Genomic DNA, 21,090 nt, shown 5'->3' on the forward strand with positions numbered 1-21,090 from the left:
TGTTTCTGCTACCTAGTCCTTATGCACAAGGGTTCCATGAGGTGGACAGTCTTCCTAGTATTTTTATGAGAACATAGCTGGGCCTTTGGTGTTGGTGATGAATTCCATAAATTTCTTTTTGAGGTTATTGACCTTGTCAATACACAAAGATGTCAAAGCCCATATTCTGGAGCAGACGATTAAAAAATCTGAGAGTTTATGCCAAATTCATGGCTCCCTAGTTTATTTCCTGATTTTTGTGTTGATTCTTTGATATACTGGTTGATAGATTAATGATTAATTCACTTATTCAGAAAACACAATTGGATTTCCTTATCCAAGTTTTTATCCAAGAAAATCAAGCTGAATGTTATTCTTCCTTCTAGTATCTCTCTTCTTGGTATTCTTCCAAAGCAATTAAGAGGAGGTAGAAGCAATAGGGGAAGGTGTCAGGTCCGACTTCTCTGGGAGGCATGCCCTTCCCACTGTGGTCCCCAGAGAGAAGGGGTCTTGAGCATGGAGAGAGAGGGAAGCACCTCCTTTGTTCCTTTGTCCTCTTCTTCTCCAGTCCTCCTGGTCTTCCTTTGCTCCTTTATTCCCTGAGTTTTTCAGGTGTGAGATGGGTGGCCTGGTAGATCAGCAGCTTGGCTTGGCTTGTGGGTTTCCCATCCTGCTCTCCCCCTTCTTCCCCACCAATCGAGGGAGTAGGAGGCATCTGGTACTCCATTCTCCTGAGAGCCTTTTTAATATTATTTCATTTCTTTTAACCTTTATTAAGACAAACATTGAGCAGAGAAGAGTCTGTACTCCCGGTAGAGACACTCTCCATTTCGATATTAAAAAACAAAACAAAACAAAACCTAAACCTACCCAACCTGAGGCCTGGAGGAGGGAGAGAGGAGAGGGGGGAAAAAAAGAAAGAAAAAGAAATATCCTAGAGATATTTTTACCTTCAAAGATCCATCACTCATTACTGCATATCACAGACACATCTACAATCTCATCTTCTTACAATTCTCCATGAAATAAGTGTAAATGGAAAATAATACCCCATTTTGAAAGTTCAACTAAATGTCTTTATCCACCAAATGTAGCCCCAGCTGTCTCATTTCCAGAAACAAAGACTGATTTTAAATAGAAGCTTACCACCCAAATAAACACCGCATCCATCCAGCTTTGCCAGGAGAAGCTGCCTCAGGACCCCATGTCACTGCCCGTCTTCTAGTCAACAGGGATGTAGCCTCTGTGGTTTTCATTGGCCCCGGCTCCAGCTGGTCCTGGGGGTCTGTCCTTTGAGGTGAGAGAAAAGACAGAATTAGGTAAATGTTTAAACCTGCCTCTCCCTCACCACTTGGGGAGACAGTTGCCTAGGTTACCAGCCCCTCAACACCCCTCCCCCTGCAGACCCCACATGCAAATAACACCACCCAGCATGGGAGGCAGAGGAGAGCCAGCACCTGATTTCTGCTTTGATGACCAATGATGTGGAACAGTAGACTTTATTCCCTTTGGAGAATGGACAGGTGCTTAGATACGCAAAGACTAGAAACAGCTCCAGCTATGACACTGAGTAGAGACTCTTAGTGCCGCACTTTCTCCCAAACTCACCACACCTACAACCTAAGTGTCCCATGGGAATTTCAAACAGCATATTTCAAACCAATGCTTGCTCTCCCCTTCCTCTGGTCTTTTCCACTTCAGTTAAAAGCAACTCCATCTGTCCATTTGCTTAGGTTAAAGACACAACTTGACTCTTTTTTCTTTTTCACCCACATCTGGTCTGACGGCAAACCCTGTTGGTTCTACCTGAAAATATGACCAGAACCTGACTGATCCTCTCCATGGCCACCACCACATATGCACCTACCCTTGAGCAGTCTTTGTTCCCAAATGCTTCCACCCTTGCTCTGATATAGCAGCAGAGTAGGGTGAGGAAAAACACCAAAACCTAGAGCCAAACTGCCTCATCAAACCTGGCTCTCTTGCTTACTAGCTGTGTGACCTTGGCAAGATATTCATAACTTCTCTGTGCATTCTTTCCATCATCTGTAAAATGGGGACAAGAATAGATTCTACCTCCGTGAGTTGTTGTGAAGATTAAATGAGTTGCTATGCGCAAAGAATTTTAAGTGGTACCTGGTACACACTAAGTGCTATGAAAGCATTAGCTATGATTATTATTGATGTTATTTTTCCCAAGATAGCAACAGAGTGATAGTGGTAAAGTCTAAATCAGACCACATGACTATGGCATGTACCTCAGGATGAATTTTAAAGTCATTTACAATGGGACTCGACAGGAGCTCACTTTGGTACCTCCCCCTTTGTTCACTCACTTTCAGCCTTTGACCTCTTTGCTTTTCCTGGCACACACCAGGCCATTCCTCAGGGCCTTTTTATTTGTCATTTCCTCTGCCTGGACCATGCTTGCCCAGATAGCCACATGACTTGCTTGCTTACCTCCTCCAGGTTGCTAGTCAAATACTACCTTCTCAGCAAGGCCATTTCTGACTGCTCTATTTAAAATTAAACCTGAATAATCTCCATTCCTTTTATTCTGGTATATTTTTCAACCTAGCACTTATCACCATTTCATATCCTGTATACTCTACCTATTCATTGAGTTTGCTTTCTGTCTCTTTGCATTAGATTGTAAGCCCCATGGGTGAAGAATTTTTTGTATGTTTGTTCACTGAAATGTTCCCAACCCAAGAATAGTTCTTGGCACATAAGAGACACTCAATAAGTGTTTGTTCAATGGATGAATATAGTGATAGTGAAACCTGATGACCTTGAAGATCTCTCCTCTGAGGTTCATATCCTCTGACTGTGTAATGTAGAGATGTGTGCAGTTCTCCTGTCTAACAGAAGTTAAATGACTGTTTCAGAGTTGCGGGAACACTGGTAGTAAAGCCTATTTTAGAATGAGACCTTGTGACAATGACTTCAGTTCTTTTCCTTCTGTGTTGGGCCTCTGTTAGCCCTGGATTTGACCCTTTGTGTTGGATGGATGGATAGATGAGGAAAAGCATTCCCCTCCTCCTTAGAAAGTAGACGGGAGCTGGTAAAACTAGGCTACTCTGAGGAGAAACTTGGAGTCTGCTCTGACAGACATGAGCTGACACAAAGCCTCACGTGGTAGGAAGGGTCCATCAGTGCTGATGCTGGGCTGTGAATCAGCCCCAATGATTCAGGAGCTGGGAGGCCTGTCAGGGAAATCTCTGATGGAATTGATGGACCAAGGTGTCACTCTCTCTGAGTTGTTTATCAGAATGACACCAAGGGAGACTGACAGGCAGTCACCGGACGAATAGGCAGATCACAGGCTCACAGAGACGCCCGGTGGCACCTACATGAGAAAGACTCCACAGGAGCCACTGGGGAGGCCTCTGTGCACATGGCCCACAAGCACATTGCAACAGGCAGGCATGGGGAGCTGGGGTGAAGCAGTGACTGCCCCCTCTTTTGACCTCATGGCCACAGGAATAGGGGCTGTTCTCATCTGTGTTTTCTTTAGATTATTTTATTTTGCTCTTTTGCTGGACCACTCCATGCCAACTCTTGGGGTCTTCATGAAAAGATCCCAAAGGGCCCAACCTGCCATTGGGCCAAGGATGTGGGGCCACAACATCTCCGAAGGCTTGTACCAGCCTCTGCCTCCCGTCAGCACAATAGTGATTGTTAATGGTTGTTGGGCCGGTAGCTTATTTTATCCTCTTAATAACCAGGTGAAGTTGAAGAAATGAGCCTCTAAAGGTTAAATACTTGTTCAGGTCAATAGCTAAGCTAGGACTGCAATGCAGGTGACTAGGACTGAAGGCTTCATCTTAACCCCTGAGCTTCACTCCATGGGAGGCAAGGACAGGTTGCATCTCACTGCTAAGCCATCTCATCAAAGCCCACCCCCTCAGGACTTCTCCATTACTTTCTATCTCTGGCAATACTGATGCTGTTTAACCCCAACCCATGTTCTTTCTGATTCCCATTCTTGTCAGTTGCTCAAAGATCTTTTTGTCTTCATTGGCAAGAGCAAAGGCTTCCACAGCAATGACTATTTTTCAGGTACTCTTTTAAGTTCTCTGTGCATATCTATTCATTCGATCTCACAACAACCCTCATAGGTAATGTCTCTCATTGAGCCCACTTTACAGATAAGAAAGGAAGAGCACAGAGAAGTGGTAAGTTACTTCCCTGGGTCACACCTCACAGCTGGGCATAGTGCCTGATGCATAGTAAGGTTAAATAAATGCTTGTTGACTAAAGAAGACTGATTTAGATACCATCTTAATGCCTGATACTCGCTTTCCCTGTTACAAATTTGTCTCCAAGCCTGTTTTCCAATTATCATCTTTCCCTACTTTCAATGCCCAATTTAAATATTCGTAATCTGTTGATTCTGAGTATTATGTGGGTGCAAAATTTAAGGGAGGACTTGACTGATTCTGTACTTTTATTTCTAGGAATTTATCCTAGAAAATAGTTGTACATATGCACAAGGAGGTGAGTGGCAGGATGTTCTCTGCCGCATTGTTTAAAATGACACAAAATAGTAATCTTTAAAATGTCCAGTAATAATATTCCTCGATAAAGAAAATACAGTATTTATATACAATGGAGAACTATTTTGCTATAAATAAAAATATACGAGTCATTTTTAGGAAAATGGATACACCCTGAAGCCATAATGTTAAGTGAAATAAATCAGACACAGAGGATTAAATATGGCATGGTTTCTCTTATATGAGAAACCCAAAGTATAAATAAACAGCAAAATAAAAGATAAATAATTAGAGGTAGGGAGATAAAGCTTTCCCAAAGGGGAAGGGGATCAAGACATGGAGGGAGTAGGGAGAGAGGGAGAAAAAGGGGATGAAAAAGGAATGAAGATGTGTTATGTACATGTTCCAACTCCACCCAAGGAATGTGCACATTGTGTACTACACACAGGTCCAAAAAAAAAAAAGAAAGGGATCAAAAGATGGATGGAGTGGGGAGGGAGGGAAGAGAAAGTGGATGAAAAAAGAAATTAAGATGTTTTATGTACATATGGCAATCCCTTACAAGGAATGCAAACATTATGTACTACAAACATGAACTAATAAAAGAATAAAAAGCAGGTAATCATAAGAAAAAAGTATACATTCCCTTTCCTAGTCATACAGTAGAATACTTAGTAGTCATTAAAATAATGAAGATATATATCTATTGACACAAGAAATTAAGTGAAATAAGTAGGTTATAAAATAGTACACCCAGGATAATTTGATTTTTATTAAAGTTGTATGAATATAAATATATGTATCGAACAATATCTAGGAAGACATCTATCAACCTGTAGATAGTGGTTATTTTCAGTAGGGATTGTGGATGATTTTTTTCTTTTTTTCTTTATTCATTTTCTAATTTTCTGCCAAACATCTACCTAAAAAGAAAGAAAAATGAATCATCCCCTGATTGCCTCTTGCTTTCCTTAATCCTTCCTGAATCTGATCACTGCCTGGTACTGGTTTAGCCTATGTGCTAGTGGATTGATTATAAGGGTCTAGCATTATTTCCATAAATGATGATTTTCATTCCCCTTATGTGTTCCTTGAAGGCTGGTCCTCTCTTCAATGTATATACAATGTATATATAAGCTATTGTACATGGGTGTGCTTAATTTGTTCTCTGCCCCTTCCTGGCCCCCACTATTTGTTCCTATGAGGTAGAAGATGAAGGGTGTTGAATTCACCTAGCCCTTGGGGAAGAAAGAGGATGAAGCCATTTCCCCAGGGCTGGGCAAAGGCCCAAATTAGCTCATGAAGCCAAAGGCAATAAATTATCTGGGGACCTCTGAGGTCAGGCCCTGGCCTCCTCCGGCAGTCACTCTGACCTGCATAATGGGCCATGGGCAGTTATGATTCATGCAGATGCTGGCTGGGCTCCTGCCAACCTGATCTGATTAGGCTCCACAGTTGGAACAGGATAGGCCTAAAAATATGCGACCCCCCAGGGACAAGTTGGGCCATGCTCTGGGGAGCCTAGTGGACCAGAGGTGTGGAGGGGCTTCTTAGAATCAAAACTGGAGACACATGGGTGCCTTGGTCTTCTGTCTGTGCAGCTGGAGCTCTAGGGAGAAATCTATAGCCATTACCAACCAGACAGAGCAAAAAGAAATGAATTTAAAGCACTGGAAGGAAGACTTAGATAATAATAATGTAGTGAGTGGTTTGGGCAGCAACTGTTGCAATAATATTACCTCCCATTTGTTCAGGACTTTACTGTGCACAAAATGCTCTCACATATATTATCATATTTCACCTTCACAACAACCCTGTGAAATAGACAAGACTTTGCCCAGATTTGCAAGCAGGAGAGTTGCAACTCAGAAAGAGTAATCAATTTGCCAAAAGTCACACAGCTAGTAAGAGATCAAGTCTTCTGACTTGACTGTGTGAAAAGGAAATCTACCTACATAATTGAAAAGACACATATGGGAAGAATAAAGGAATTTCATAGTTATGGTTTAATAACAGAGGACTCTTCACTATGTTCAGAGGAAGTTCAGGCAGAGAATCTGTCTGGGGGAGAAATGAATTGGCTCTGCAAAGCTCCAACGTAATGCCAGCATAGCCAGGAAGGCAAGGCCATGACCATGAACCACAGAGTGTATGTTCGTTGTAGAACAAGGAGGCAAGGGAGACTTTGCTCCTATCTTCAGATGCCAGTGGATGTGATGATGGAGTCAATAACAGAATTCTCTGGTCAGGCTCAGACCCCATGGTGGTGCAGGGGTGAGATCATGGACAGGGGACATAAGGAGTAGCGGGTGGAGAGAGTCAGATTGGTGCTTGAACTTAGAAGGAAAAAGTAATCTCCAAGTGTGTCCTTGTGAGCTCCAAGATGGAGTGGCAGAAGTCTCAGCTGGGTAAAGCCAGCCAGAAAACAGTGGCTCTACCCATTCTATGAACAAAGAGGATGTATCCCAGTGGCCCATCTCTTTGTAAGACTGAGCTTCAAAAGCAAAGGGCTGAGTAGGTTTTCTCCTTGCTCCAACTTGTATTCATTTTCCAGTGTGGTGGAGAGGGATCTGCAGAATGCTCAGCCATTAGGGCTGTTGCCCTTCCCGCAAGTGGAATTCTTCCTATCCAATGAGGTGCTGACACTGCTTGGGCTCTTCTGCTAGTCTTTGTCTCAGCAATGCAGCCCAGCCAAGTCCAAGTTCTGACCTGCATCATCACTGCCATTGTGCCTACGTGCTCAGGCAACTGTGTTTCAAGGAGCTTATATTGTTCACAGTAGTCAGGAAAACAAAAACCACTTTAGGGATTTCAACAGAAATGATTTTATACAGGGGATTGGTTAAATTGAATTCTGCCACTATTTCTTTGGGTAAACAAAGAGGAGATCTTGTGATTGTTGGAAACTAGAAGCTCTAAGGAGTGACCTTGCAGGGCTGGAACCTAGATCTTGAAGGAGGAGGTGTGCTTGGCTGCTGCTGAGGCCTCTGAGCAGGTGCAGTGAGGCTGATACTGCAGAAGCCATTGGAGCTGCAGATTGAAAATGACTGCATCAGCTGGGGCACAGAGGTCCTGTTTTGGCACAACTCTGGCAGAAACAGCAAGTGAATGAGAAAGAGCACATTTTTTTCCCCTTCTATCTAGCCTTCTAGTCTCCCTGTAGCTCCCCCTGCTTAAAGAACCAGACAGTGCCTGGTGGCAAAGGAGAAAAGGAGCTCACAATACCCCAGCATCAGCATCACAAAGCATCACATAAAGGTGGGTTGGGACTTCAGTAACCACCACTGAGCCTCAAGGTCAGAGACTGTATTAATGGAGGAAGATTTTGCAGATAGAAATAAAGAGCCTCAGAAGGTAGTTTAGCCTCACGGTCCATGCACTTGGCCAGTTCCTTGAGTCACCCTGTCTGATCTGCCATTTCCTAGCTTTCTATGGCTTTCTAGGGCTTTTATATATATTGCATTTTTTTTTAAATCCAGGAGGGTGCACATCTTCATCTTTATCCCTTCTGGGATCATCTTGATTCTTTGCCCTTTGCCCCAGACTGAACAAAGCCTACTTCCAAGCAATAGGAAAAGGGGAGATTCAAGTGTCAAACAATAATAGCAAGATATTATCAATGTAGGCCTGTGATTGTGTCATATAAAAAATAAAATACACACCAGTTAATCAAAGCACTACAGACACTTTTAAGTAATCCCACTTTGGCTTTGCATAACTCCATATACTGCCGGCAGTGCTCTTGTCTACCACCAGAGACCATAATATACATCAAAAATTCTCCTTTAAATTTATTTTCAGTAAAGATTGGTCTTTTGAACTGCGGCAGTGGAGGCTTAAGGGTACAAAATCTCTCTTGCCTTTTTCACTTTCTTTTTCCGTCTCCCTCATCTTTCTCTTTGGTGGGGCGGTGACTCTGGGGCGGGGGATGAGAGCAGCAGTGGGTTCCACTCATCTCATCAAACCTTCTGTCCTTTGCATGGATCAGTTCCTCTCATCTGCCACTTGATTAAGATATTAAAGCAGGAAGGTGAAGGAAGGTTGAGCTGCAGCAAGAGGGAGTGAGAAACAATTCCTTTCCATTCACTTTAGAGAAAGGCTTTGCTTGCTGAGTCCAAGGATGGTTGGGGGCCATCCCAGCTGGGATGGTATAAACTTACAGCATTCTTAGAATCCTAGATTTCATGCAATGTACAACACTGAGTACCTAAGGTTACTGATGACAAGCCCACACCAACTAGAACCCTTTTTGGCTGCCCTCACCTAAAGAGCATAGCCTGGCTGACTCACAGGGGGACTGTGACAGGTCAGTTTACTATGCAGGATGGTACATTTTGGTAACTAAATTTTAGTCCTAGCTTTGAACTGAAATTTATTACTCAATAGCTATATGACCCGATAGTTCTTTTCACTGTGGTGAAATATGCATAATGTAAAATTTACCACTTTAATCATTCTTAAGAATATAGTTCATTGACATTTGGTAAATCCATATTGTTGTGCAACCATTGCCACCATTCATCTCCAGAACTTTCTCATCTTCCTCAGCTGAAACTCTGTACCCATGGAACCCAACTGCCCATCCCCAGTGCCCCCAGCCTCTGGAAACCACCATTCTGGTTTCTGTCTCTGTGACTGACTACTCTAGGTTCCTCATGTGTGGGGAGTCATATAGTATTCATCTTTTTTGTGACTGGCTTATTTCACTTAACGTCTTCAAGCTCCTTCCACATTGTAGAATGTGACTTTGATGGCAGTTTTTACCCTGAGTATACTGAGACTTGCAAGCTCATACACTCTACTTCCTTGCCCTGCCTCAAACAAAGAATGGGTTAAGTGAAACCTATAGGAGGAAAGATGAGACTATATCCATAGGCTCTTAGAGCTGGAAAGAATCTTAAATATCTGATTCTACCTCCCAGCATTAGAGGATGCCCTCACTACCACCTCTGAGTGGGAAAGTGAGCTGATAAGAGCAGCAGCCATCCAGATTTAAAAGAGATTTGCACTTATTCCTAAGATGTTTGTATCAATAATTTCACTTGATTCTAGCAATAATTCTAACGTGGGTACAAGTAGGTCTTGTTTTATACTTTACTGATTGTACAACCATCGGGATGAAATGAAGTTTTCCATGAACAGTTGTGACAGAGTTTCTTTTTTTTTCATTTTCCCATCCTTTCTGCAGAACCACACTACCCACACTAGCCCAGGTTTGCAGACCTGTCTATTCCATTCCCTAGATAAGGGTTACCTAACACTTTCCTATTTTCTTGGAGTTATCACCTCAGGATTCCAAATTCATCTATTTGAAACTTCCAGGTCATGCTCCAGAAAACAAAGGTGTTAGTAGGCATTGTTAGATATGAGCTAGGATGGAGGTCAGAGCTCCCAACAAAGTGAAAAACCACACTAGAGATGATATCACAGCTTTATCATGGGAGTCAGGAGATTCTTTGTGGTATCTGAACTAAGTTCTGCCAATAATAATAGTAATAACAATAATAATGGTAATAATAATAACATTCTTTGTATTGTTCTCCCTCTTGTTATGAGATCAGTAGGAACAGAGACAAATTTCTCCTTCAACTTCCTTTGCCCTTCACCAAATCTCTCAATTTTGAGCTTCCGTGAAGAGAGAGGGATGTTTGAAATGAGGTTTTCCTCATTCATATCTGCTGGCAGCAGAGATGGGGCCTGTGTGTTTGAGGTGCCTCAGTGGCCATCCCAAGGGCATTTCCCCAGGGCTAAGTGTTGGGTGCAATTTAAGAAGATGCCTGCCATCCATCTGCCAGCCCCAGGGGTCAGATGCTGGCAGATGGTGCAGGATGGGTGAGGGAAAAGGGCAAAGGGAAGTATGTCAACTGGAACATCAGAAGAGTCTAAATAAGGCATGATCTGTTTGCTGTCCATGTCTTCTTTTTGATCTCCCAAAAGGAACACAACCCTACAATAAACTCTCCAGCCATATGTAAATAATCGCCAGACTTCAGCTGCCTCTTTGGCCTGTGCCCTGATTCCTGAGATGAAAAATGCAGGTATATTCCTCTAAGAGGTGTCATGGCTAGGAGCTGTAAAGGACACCCACAAGGAAGATGATGAGATGCTGGGTGAGAAGCCAAATGGTGCTGGGGTGGGGAATGGGGGTAAGTGTCCCAGAATTGGCTTCCTTGGGGAGAGAGGGCATAGAAGAGACATAAGTTTCCAATCAGTGCAGAGGTGTAGAGTCAGGAGTGGATAAAAACAACCTCACCTGGGTCCAAATAGCCACATGACTCTGGAAACCCAGGTCTGAGCTCTGAAGCTTTCTTTCAGCTGCCCCAGCTGCATGTTCCTGGAAAGCTGGCAGTTGTGCGAGGCATCTCTCAACTCAGACATGAGTCATGCAGGCTTATTTTAAGTCCTGACCTCTTCTCAGGAAGGGAATCCAACATGGAAAGCCACGTGCTGTGAAGCAACCGAGGTCCTGGGCCAAGGGAAACAGAGGCCCCTGTGGCTTGCTGACAACCACCTTCATTGAAGTCCAGTATGAGCAGAGGCCAGAACAGCTGTGGGCTTCACACCCTATCCCTGATGCGGCAGGACAGGGCAGCATGCAGTGCGGGCAGCTCATGGGCCCATCATGATGCTACTAAGGCCTGGAGAAGGGGCAGTTGGCAGGGAGAGGAAGCCCTGTTATTTTCTCTTCCTGGGGCTCTGACCTTGTTTACACAGTTCACACTAAATCCTCCTGAGAGGCTATGCAATCCTTTGGGGCAAACGGATAGAGGGTATACGAGAGCTCATGCTCACTTGGCCAAATGTATTTAAGTTTTTAAATAATTCATATCCCCATTTCCATACCCAGCCCCACCTCAAAAGGATACCAGGGAAACCTAAAAGCTTTTCTGATTGCTCAGGCACATCAAGCATCTTCATAAAATGTTCTTTCTCAACTGGCCTCTCAGAATCGACAGCTTCAACACTTATGAAGAAAAACTAATAGTTCCAGCTGGTAGTCATTGAAAAGTCACTTAATATTTCTCAGTGCAAGGAGCTATACTTAATAGGACACAGTGTTTTTTCCCTAAGCAGTTGGGAAAAAAACCCCCTTTGACAGCGTATTAATAATGTCAAGTTTTATTGGGTCTCTCATTTGACACAATATTAAACTTTTCAGACTCCATCTCGACTGACGTACAAGGTTGTTAAAATTTGAACAGATAGGAGCATTACAAAAATGTGGCGTGGAAGAAGTGTCTGTCCAGGTGAGTGGGGAGAGATGGGAAGCACTGTCGCATAGAGCTTAATAGAGCGATCTTACCTTGTGGACCAACACTGAGGGTGTCAGCTTTGTCTTGGGACTGACTTCTTTCTGAGATGCTGGTGCACTCAGGGCAGATGGGGTTGAAAGCTATGTGGTGTAGGGGTGCTCATTGTCCTCTGCAATGAATCTAGTTCGCTAGATGGAATCAAGTAAAAACATCATTGTTGAGACAGATCACAGCTAAACCTAAGCACAGCTTTGCTCTGCACACTTCGTTGGGAGTAGAAAGTTCCTTAGGCTCCTAATAATGACACTGAATAACAGCTGAAACTCACCTGGTGTTACCATTTTGCTGATGCCATTCTAAGTGCTTTCCCGTATTCACTATTGGTTACCCACAGCAACCCAGGGAATTAGATGCTATTGTGATTGTCATTGTCTCCATTTTAAGATAGAAAACTGAGAGTGAGGGGTTATGTGATTCATCCAAGTCTGATGGCCAGTAGGTTACAGACCTAGGAATCCTATTCAAATAGGGACTATGGAATGAGAGTATGTGCTTACTACCCTTCAAGACAGTGGAAGCCACTATGGAAATGCAGAATGTCACTTCTGCAAAGGCTAGGGGCCCCAGCCTGGCCTGCAGAGCTCTCCCTGCCCTCCTGTTCAACCCTTTTTGCAGTGGGGGTCTGACAGGCAAGCAAACAGGAGCATTCCAACTGGTAGTCAGCACTGACTTCCCCTGTCAGGCACAAAACCATAAATAACATATTTTAAGCAAAGAACGCCCCAGCAGCCCAATAATGCATGTCTAAAGCCATTTGGATGTTGGAAAGATACAGTAATACTTTTATGCTTTGTTTAAAGAAATTGTTTGCAGCATATTTGTAGTGAAATCACTCCAAAGAGTTTATTTTGGATGATTGATTTATAGGAATCCAGCTCATATACCCAGAGGATGACACTTAAATCATATCTTCTCTTCATTTATAATAAGGAACAAAATGATCATATTTTGACAAGTCTGATCATTTTGGGGGTTGAGCAGGTTCCCTCGGTGGGCTCAGTCTATAGCTCACAGAACTGATGGAATATTATTACGTCTCATTAAAATCAGCAGCAGCTGCTTCGGCTGGCTGCCCCAAAGAAAACAAAGCTATTGGAGATTTCTCCTGAAGTTGTCAAAATTCCTACCGATTTTAAAGAAGGGCACAACTGGAAATACCTTTAACTGTGATTGCCAAAGCCTGTCTTCCTTGGGTTTGAACTTGTATACCGTCCCCCACCCCCCGACGGTGTGACACTCACAAACCTTTCTGTATTGTTCCTTCATCATTGGTGCTGCTGCAGCCTCTGACCTTTCGACCCCACTAAGGCCTCATCACATTCCCAGGCCTAATGGGAATCTTCCTGATTTAGGCTTAGAGGAGAGGGCAACGTTTGCGGTTTTGGCACCACCTGCCCTCTGGCTAAATCAAACAAGTTTGTTCTGTAGCTCTCACTGGGTCCCAGATTTGCAGCGGGGCTGAATCTGCCCCATGACCTCCCCAGACTGCACAGCCGAGTTTGCTTGTGCTGAGCTTCTGAGCTGGGCTCTGGGCCTTGCTAAGCACAAGGGCTTCATTCTGCCTTTTGCCTTTCTGGAGAGGCCTGAGTTTCTCCCCTGCAAACCATTGGGGCTCTTCTGTTGGTCTCCCTCTCTGGCAGGGGCACAGCCCTGCACTACTCCCACTTGGGGAGAAGAGTTCAGTCTGTGACAGCCACACAGTGAGAAGACCAGGAAAGTTCCCCTGGAACAAAACCTCCCCAAGTTCTCGGGGTCCGTAGCAGTCTGTGTAAGAGTAGAACGGTGAAAGAGCTTCCTTCTCTCATCTTCCTCTTTCATCTTCCCTAATCCCCTCCCCTTGACTTATCTTTCTTTCCTCTCTGCCCCCAACCCCCTCTTTCTATTCACTATCAAGAACAGCCAATTTAGCAGGCGGCCATACAGCTGGCTCCCACAGAAGTCCCTGGGATCAGTGGCTACAGGGAATGGCATAGCCAGAAGGAGAAATCAAAGATGAAACAAGCATTTGGATCTCACTGAAACTAAAGCTTAGCACCCTCTTTACATTATTCATGTTTGACATTGTCACCCTCTTCTCTACATTCTCCACTGAGCTACAGCAGAGCCCTGGATCGGAGTGGCTTTGAACTATGACACTGATCGATCCTCTGCTCTGCAAATGGCCCAGAGAGGGCCATGTTCTGGCCTGGCTTAGTGACAGCTTCAGGCCAGGTGAGCATGAACCTTGGACCACACTCCATTGCGAAACATTTCAGACCATGAGGAACAATTCTCTGTAGCTCTTGATTCCTGAACCAAATGTGCAAAATCTTAAACAGGCATCTGGACTCTATTTGACTGTTTTACATTATAAATTATTGACCTTGGGCAAGTCATTGGATTTGACTGAGCCTTGATTGTTGTATCCCTAAAATTCAACATTCATGATGACTTTCTTACAGGAATGCTGTTAGGACTGAATTAGTTAATATATGTGAAAACACTTTATAAGTGTAAAATGCTACACTAATATAAAAGCAATTAAGAAAGGCTGAAATGTGTTAGGTATTCACAATGTGCTGGCCATTGTACTCTTGGAACTTGCTCATTTAATCCTCACAAAATCCCTGTGAGGTCAATACTAGTATTTTAAGAAAGTCCTTTTCTTAACAGAAAATTCAGGAGGCTCAGGGTGAGTAAGGGCTATGTCGAGGTGGAATTGCAATCCAGGTCTGTCTTTTCCTTCCATTCTGCAGATATCCATTCCAGACCTAGAACCAGTTAGCCCTTTAGCTTCACACACAAACCCAAGTGTTGATCTGCCAACTCAACAAACACTGTCCATCCCTGGAACACCTGGACTAGAGGCGGTTGAGTGTCCCAGCCTCTGCTACTCTATTTTTAATTAGTTTTCTGTTGACCTGAGTGAGCAGGCCAGTGACTATTTTGCAAAGCTCACTGGGACAGGTTGGCACTCAGTGTAGATTCCCAAAACACAGGCATTTGGGAGCCTCCCCTGGTCCCTACCTCTGTGGATTCCTGGACCAAGTTTTCATCCTGATCCATCTTCTTTAGAGATTATCTAAGGGTCCATCCACTTGGCAGGAGTAAGCTGTCTCCAAGAGCCAGCACAAAACTTCAGGAGAGCTAAATGTAGAGGGAAGAAGTCATAAGTACAACCCCTTTGATGGATCCAGTGAGAGATCTTTCCAGAGGATTATGGTGACACAACACTTAAACTCTCGGCCCTCCTCACAAGCATGAGTTGGGAATAATTACGCAGGGCAGGCTGACTCAAAGAGGCAGTAAGCTGGCTAAGGCTCTTACAAGGCAGTCTGATGACATTGTTATGTATCTGTCCCAGGGCTCAAGACACGCAGGGTCGGGTATTAGCTGATTATCTGATCCTGTCAGCAGAGAGCTTTCAGAAAGTCCAAAGAGCCAGCCCCCAGATTGCCTGGGGGAAAGCTAAGCTCAGTTACCTACAGAGGGTCCTCTGGAGTACTGCCTGGGACCGTGTCCTGGGTGCTTTCTGCATCATGCAGGCAGTGACAGCACACCTCTGACACCATGAAGTGATGGGAGATGAGGTGACAGGAGTCTGTGACCTTCCTCCCCATTCCCCCAGAGACACAGTTCTCTGTCCTGGGAAGACCATTAACACGGTCAGTTCTCAGATACCGATTTAAACTGTGGAAAAGCTTTTCCACTTCAGCCTTTCTGGGGGTGTTGAGGGTGAAAGGAAGAAGGATAAGACAGGAGGGACACAGGAAAGAGCCATTTCTATGACAGAGCTCAAGGTCCAAGGCAGAAAGTTGTGTAGGTGTCAGGAGTGGCCATTCTTTCTAATCAAAACAGGCTCAAGCAACAGCAAGAAAGACTAAGCTTAGCCATAAAGAAGAACTTACTGTGTATATTATTTTATTATTTACTATATTTACTGTTCTAAAAATTTTTTAATATTTTCTCACTTAATCCCTCCAACCATCCTGAGAGAGGTGTGATTATTAGATTTTCATTTTTTAGCTGAGAAAGCCAAGGTGCAAATAATTGACATAACCGAAGCAGCATTTAGATCTGATGCCAGGGCTGGGGCTCAGAACTGCTGCTTTCCAGCCATCTCCCCGGGAAGCATTAAGGAATGCTGGAGACACTCTGTGCTTTTCCCTCCTAGCCAGATTCTCTACGTTCCACCCCTCTCGAATGCTGGGGTAAGGCACTGGGGATGGGGCTTACTGTGGGACACAGGCTGGCCCAGGTGCTCTGTCCCATCTGTTTTGCCCTCAGCACAGAATCTGACTCCTAAGTCCAGCCAGGGTCATCACCTTTTCAATAGATCCTCTGTCCGGAGCTGAGTTATCTTGCACAAGTGGTACCCACCAAAGCCAGCAGCTGTGGCCCTCCTGGGTCTTCTTCACAGCCGAGCGGGTTTTAATCTGCCCACCAGGCCTTGTCAGTTTCAAGAGCCCCCCTGACCTTTTAATAAACATTTCCTATGTTATCAGAATTATTTCCTAATTCATTCCCTTCTGTCTCTGAATATCTAAATCCTATTTGAGTTAATGCCCTTCATTTTCATTTATAAAGACAGATACAAAATAATTATTTCCTATCTCCGTGGTTTCCTTATCTCTTGTCCTAATAATGCCTTTGGCAGATGAACATTTCCCATAAGTTGAAACAGTTTGAGTGTTTGTTTTTTCATTCTTTAAAGAAGAAAAATAAAATGCTTTCTTGGGCTTTGCCTCCTTTCCTCTACCCTCTCTTCTCCTTCAGCCCTTCTTGGCTCTCATCCTCCCTGTCTACCTTTCTCCCTGGCTGGTGTCCTCTCCTTCCTCCTCTTGCCTCCTCTACTTGGCCCCTATCCCTCTGCCCAGGCCTCACCTACCACGCCAGTGCCTCTCATTTTCCTGTTGGCCTGCAGTCTCTCTGCAGCCTCACATCTGAATTTCATCAGCCCCTGAGTCTGCCTTTGAGCTCAAGTCCCCCCAGCTAGTAAAATTGGTTTGGATGAGCAGATGCAGTCTCAAAAAGAAACATTCTTTGGTTTCCTCTCATGAAAACCAGTGAGCAGGGAATTCACAGTTCCCTTCTCCAGGCATCTCTTTGAAGTATTTGATTGAAAGGAGAGGGGGCGTAGAGGACTGAGGGAGGAGCGGTGGGAATTAGGATTCCAGGTTTAACCAGCAAATCTGAAAACAGGAACCCAGGCTTCCTGGGATCCTGTCTGTCCTTGCCGTCTGGGTTGATGCAAAACTGACTGTTGTTTTGTTTTATTTTTATTTTATTTTTTGCTCTTTTATACAAATTCAGGTCTTTACCATCCTCCTTTCTTTTATTTTGGGATAAAACTGGACACACAATTTGAATCTAGGGTTTGGGAGAAAGTCATTCATGGGAGGAGGCCGATTTTAAGGGGACCAGTTCTGTTCTCAGCCAAGATATGTTCAAATCCAATGATCACTGCAGGCTGCATACTTCTACATACTAGCCATATCAATGTCCCATTTCCTTCTCATGAGAATCCCACGATCCAGGTGCCATTACTTTACTGTTGTACCAATGAGGAAACTGAGGCTCAGAGAGACTGAGTAATCTACAGACTTAACCAAGAGCGGTGCAGCTGGGCCTTGAACCAGGTCTTCCTGCCTATCTCTCATTGTCCCACAACCAGGACTTCAGGAGGAAGCACCTGTGTCACTCTTCCAGCTTTAAAGTCTTTGTCAAGGCCAAGAAGGAACTCTGAAGAGCTCCTTTGTGAAGATATCCAATGGATGAACCTGTGTTCTTTCATCACTGGTAGAGAAAGCAGGTATGAAGAATGGAGGGGAAAAAAAGAACATAGGTTATGAGGAATGGCGGGAAATAAATGGAGGGAAACAGAAAAATGTTTGAAAATGGGGTGCTCAAGTGAGACTGATGGATGGGGAACTTGGAATATCTCTGTATCAAATCCCTTCATTTCATAATCAAGGAAACTGAGGCCTAGGAAGGAGGCAGGACTTTTGCCCTTACTTAGCTCCACAGCTAAGCCTCAAAGATCAAGCTACAGGGCTCAGAGAGCTCTACTTCATCCTCTGGAGAAGATTTGGAAATACCTGAGGATCAGCGGATACTGTTACCTCCCCAGGTAAAACAAGACTACAGGTAAAGAAAGGAAGGTTGGAAATGGCCAAAGGCTTTGCCATACATGAGCAGCCATGAAACTAACATTTCTGGACCTGCAAACTCTGAAAGGGGTAATTGTCCCTGAGGCTTCAGTGCCTAAGAGAGGCATCCATTTTGGACTATGGACAGGGCTGGCCAACCAGTATTGTCTTTCTTGGGGCTTTCTGGAGGGTTCTGTCATAGGGGGCCAGTGTGATCTTGATTGCTCATATTACTGGGGCTCAATGACAGGCACAGGGCCCTTAAAAATATCATAATGTAATCTTTGTGTAGTTCAGGCCAGAGGGCAGGAAGGATGATGTCAACAAAAAATGTCTCATAGCTGAAGACTATCTGCAAAACAATGTTAACTGAACCACTGTTTCAGAGTGTGGGGCACCGGAACCCAAAGCCTAGCCAGCTGAGACAACATCTTCCAGTTACTGTTTGAAAGGCAATAAGGAGCCTTCCTGTCTCTTTGTTCTGAGATGCTATTATAAGAACTATCTCCTGATCCTCTAGGAAGTGCCTCTAAATAATTACATGTATGTAATTAGCAAAGAGAAGTGCGCTAAGCTTCTAAAAATCCGTATAATTGGTTTCATATGGAGCCTTGAAGGAATGGGGTTCCGGGACAAAAATGGTTTGCCACGCTTATGGGTTGCTAGGGATGGGGCAGATATGGTGGGTTTTAAAGTGATCTGAACATAAGTTACTTTAGTAGGGGATCAGGACCTTGGAGGAGAGGAAGAAGGCAAGAAGGCTTAGGGAGGAGACGGGTGAACCTACAATGCATCTTCCTGGACACAGACGAAATCTGCAGTGTCATATTGTTTTTGATGGCTGCTCCAGGGTAAAGGAGCTGATGCATGGTGCAGAGGGCAGAAAACCCAGCCTGGGAATTACTAGAGCTAAATTCTGGTCCACCGCTGCTTCCCAGAGCTTTGTTTCTGGTCTCTCAAAATGACAGTGTGTGAGTACAGGATTTTTCCAGTCTTCCATTTTTTCACATACTATTATCGTGAGTTTTTTTAGGTGTTTAAATCTTTTTCTTTCAAACAGCTCCCTTTTAAAATATGTCTTCTCTCTACCATCCATACAACATGGGTGTAAAATGGAAGTCATTCTTCCTGTAAAGCATATTAAAACCAACTGAACTACTAATTTTCTATAAGCTCCTCTGTGTACTACCTCAAATTACCTTTTACATTGCCCTCTGAGGGGCTCTGGACCAATTGATTGCAGACCCCCACCCCCACCCCAGATGCTATGCTGTATTACACGGGGGATTCCCTTCCTTTTCCTTTTCCTTTCTAATGGAGGATAAGACTTGGGGAAGCTCTGAGCCCCTGCTGGAAAATAGAAAAAAGATCTGCATGTTTCATAGATGCTGAAACCAAACTCAGAGAGGAATGACAGTCATTGCTAATTGCAGCCAATTACTCTATTGGGTGGTACTGGTAAGGAAAATGACTTTCTAGAGTTGTCTTGGAAGGAATTACCATACTGGTAAATAATTTTGACTTGAGTAATTTTCAATGCTAAAATTTGCTACAAGTACTTAAGAGAATTAAGGAAAACCCCAATGTCTCCATTAGAGCTTAATAAAGCAGTTTTGTAATTAATAACCTCCTAGTCACACCTGTAATTTCAAGTATGAAGAAGAAGCAACATTAACTATGTGTTCTCTTTCTTTCTTGATCTGAAGGTAGAATTATTTTCCTTTGTTCCCCTGGGGCCTGCGGACACCCACTGACAGTAGCCTCAGTTGTTTGAAGAGGACTCACTCCCTATCCATCCCTTAGGGTACAAAATCCTCCAAGGTGGAAGGTGCACTGTGTTTCTCCAGCTGGGCTTTCTAATTTCTTCTCCCTCTTTTCCTGGCCATGAAAGAATGGTGTGTTTCTTCTCTTGTGGCTGTGCTTTAGTTCCATCATCTGAAAAATGAATATGAAGTGAAATAGCCTGGCAACTGTCATATTTGAGCAATGTATGTGTGTGTACATATGAGTATAGATATGTGTGTACATATCCAAATATATCTATATGTAAGCTATGGCTACATTATTAGGCAAGTACTGATACTAAACTGTTTTAAATATTTATTATCTTTTCTTATTTACTAAATGCCTATTAAATTCATTCAGTCATTCAATCCATCAGACCATCTAGCCATTGATTCATGTTGTTAAAAAATATATATCAAGTACCACTCAGAAGATGCAAAAAGGTGTAAGAAGATGTTCCTGCCCTTTTATTTTTGGTACCGGGGATCGAACTTGGGACCTTGTGCTTTCAAGGCAGGCAGCAGAACCATTGAGCTAAATTCCCGGCCCTGTTCCTTCCCTTTAAGACTCATCTTTTTTTAAAATCAAAAATATTTTGACAGCATATCATATCATACTTAAATAATAATAATACAATTAGCAAAGCTAATGCTACCATGAATGATGCAGATGGGAAACATTCTAAGAAATAACCATTTTAAGAATTCAAAGGAGGGAAGAGATATCCATATAGAATGGTCGGTTAAAATATCAAGGTCCAGGGGCAAAGCTCCTTGGTACAGGGCATGCTTAGCATGTGTAAGTCTCTGGGTTCAACTTCCAGCACCAAAGTGAAGAAAAACTGAGCAGGAGATTTCAGTAGAGTATTAAAAGATGGATTGCATTTGAGTTTGTAAGAGGATGGTAATGTATAAGTACTGGTCATTTTCAACAGGATATCAGCTCAGCTGTATTGGTCAGCTTTCAATTGCTGTGACAAACACCTAGCACTTGTAACTTAAAGGAGGAGAGGTTCACTTTGGCACATAGTTTCAGAAGTTTCTGTCCACCATGGTGGCTGGCTCCAAGGCAGAAACATCATGGTGGAAGGGAATGGCCAAAGAAAGCTGCTCAACTCAGAGCACCCAGGAAACAGAGAGCAAGGGAGCAGCTCCAGAGAGAAAGGGGCCAAGGACCAGATACAGCCCCCAAAGTCAGGGCCCCATGATCCACACAGACACACCCCAAAGGGTGCTTTATTGATCTGCTATGCAATTCTCAAGCCAATCAAATTGACAGTTAAGATTAACCATCACATCAACCATCTACTTAGTATTGGACTTTTGGCAAATCTCATGAGCTCCCTGGTCTTCTATGTTTTCCTATGTAAAGTGGGAGTGGAATTAC

This window comes from Heterocephalus glaber, unplaced genomic scaffold (genome assembly GCF_053883595.1).
Source record: "Heterocephalus glaber isolate CG9 unplaced genomic scaffold, H.glaber_assembly_v1.0 deba00001429, whole genome shotgun sequence".
NCBI classification, from domain to species: domain Eukaryota; kingdom Metazoa; phylum Chordata; class Mammalia; order Rodentia; family Bathyergidae; genus Heterocephalus; species Heterocephalus glaber.